This window comes from Hippocampus comes, unplaced genomic scaffold (assembly GCF_001891065.2).
Source record: "Hippocampus comes isolate QL1 unplaced genomic scaffold, H_comes_QL1_v1.1 scaffold7, whole genome shotgun sequence".
Lineage (NCBI taxonomy): Eukaryota > Metazoa > Chordata > Actinopteri > Syngnathiformes > Syngnathidae > Hippocampus > Hippocampus comes.
In genome coordinates this window covers 4,955,370-4,957,437 of record NW_017842060.1, presented here as the reverse complement: position 1 = coordinate 4,957,437, position 2,068 = coordinate 4,955,370, and the positions used below count along the sequence as shown (strand labels likewise).

The following is a 2,068-nucleotide window of genomic DNA, read 5'->3' as shown; positions in this document are numbered from 1 at the left end:
GTTAGCTTGGGAGGATTAAAAACGAGTCACGATAAAACTCGATGCTATTATTCATTTTTTTAATAAACTGTGCAATGTACAACTGCTTCAGGTGATTGTTGCACAATGTTCGGGCGCCTTTTAAATTGTGCGTTCCAGATACAGGCTGTCGGTCTTAGCAACAAAATATAGTAGCACATCTGTGCAAGTCTTGACTAATTTTAAGGGGTCTCTGGAAACATCCACAAGGGCATTCTTCTCTCTCTCTCTCTCTCTCTCTCTCTCTCTCTCTCTCTCTCTCTCTCTCTGCCCGTCTATCTCTTACAAGTCCACGTGGCCCGTGTCAACAGGAGGGTCTTGGCAGGCGCGCGGAGCAAAAATATGCAGCCTGCACGCAGACCAGAGAGTTGTCTTACGCCACGCTCCAAAACGGAGTCGGTCAGACAGGCGAGGCGTACCAAAATAAAGACGCAGCCGGTGGAAATGAGTCCATCGCCCCAAAAAACTGGTCGCACTCCAAACTGGCCAGGGTTATCTGATGATGACTGCAATGCTCTCAAAACATTGGCGCTGTTGCGCTGTTGGAAGGGAAACTTGCGTAACCGGCGGCCGGTGGAAGGAAGTCATTACATTGAGAGCGAAAAAAGGAGGGGAAAAAAAAAAGAAAACCACACACAAGCCGCTGGGCTTCCTCCCTGAGAGAGAAGAGGGGTGGAGACAACTTCTTTCCCCGCCACAGTTAAGACAGTTGAGACCAGTGCAATATTTAACAAAATGTGGGGGGGGGGGGGTGGAGTCCTGTCCTGAATCCACTCCATTGCTTGAGGGCAGCCATCATAGTGTTCACTATTGTGTGCGGCTGAGGGAAGAAGAAAAAGAGAGGAGGGCGCACAAGGGAGAGGGGTGGGGTGGTGGTGGGGGGGAAAGAAAACCTGTCCCTTTGTGTGGGAAAGACTCAGTAGGAAAGTGATTTTGTTACTATTTGAGTTTGCCGGCAAAACAAGGATCTTCCCCCCCATGACCCGCGCACACATTTTTTTTGGTCAACTCTGTGTGCTTTCGACTGGTTAAAACTAGAATTGCCTTCGAGTTGGATTCTCCGGCCGGCAAACAGCGACACCCCGGCTACTCCTGATGATGAGAGCAGACGTCAGACTGGTTTGCATGAATATTGATGTGGAGGAGAGTCTGTTTCATAGAAGAACAGAAGGAGGCAAGATGGCTGCCCTTTAGGATTTGTTACAGGGGGAGATCCAGACGGTTCGTTGGAATTTATACAAAGTGGAGGGACGTGAACGAAGGTGAGGATTTGCTGAGAGGGTTAATACTCCGCTTATGTTTTTCGTTTTTTTTTTTTTTCTCTCTCCTCAACATTGGATGCAATTTTGGAGCTTTTGAGAGGAAAGCTAGGTACAGCTAACGTGCCCCCCCCTCTCTCTCTCTCTCTCGCTCTCTCTCTCTCAAGCAAAAAGCAAGAGCAAGAATAATACGGAGAGGATTTTAGATAAAGCTACTCCAACATGGCTGACATTTTTCTCTCTTGTTCTGCCCGCTGAAACCTAGAAACATCTTTCTCATTTCCTTTCGAGCTCTGCGTTGACTTCTTTTCCACACGTCAAGGAACATTTCGATTCTCATGCTCCTTACTCATAGTTTTTTTTTTCCCATAAGAATGAAACTGCTTTCTGTCGCGTCTCCCCCCGCCCTCGGCGTTCCATTTAATTTTTAAATGTGTGGTTCGGAGCGAACGCACCTTATTTCGGCGGTTTACGTTTTGAGCGCCCGGAGAACAATTTTGAATTGATTCCCAAGTAACTGCCACTCTAGTCTGACATTAAATCGAATTCAGTGCCACTATCTGTCGCTGTCTTTTGCACATCGGTGCATTTGTTAGCACCGTGTTGTGTGCAGACTCTGCGTGAGAGAGCAAAAGTCCAAGCCGGACATGTCTTGCGGTAGTTATTTGCGCCGCCGTGCAATTGGACTACCTTGCGTGCTCTCTGTGAATCGGCTTTCATTGCTTTTGCTGGTGAATCACAAACAGGCACAAAGGCAAATACCTTCGGGAAGCACGAGAAAAGGAGAATTT

At 47.6% G+C, this 2,068-nt stretch overlaps 1 protein-coding gene across 1 annotated transcript in view; it reads left to right on the top strand.

Moving 5' to 3' along the window:
- Nucleotides 1-724: 724 nt before the first annotated feature.
- The window catches only part of tet2 (tet methylcytosine dioxygenase 2), a 22,095-nt gene continuing 20,751 nt past the window's right edge, over nucleotides 725-2,068 (top strand). The window contains exon 1 of the mRNA XM_019861861.1: nucleotides 725-1,280. The gene's annotated coding sequence lies outside the window, so the exon portion shown is untranslated. The remainder of the gene's footprint in view (nucleotides 1,281-2,068) is intronic.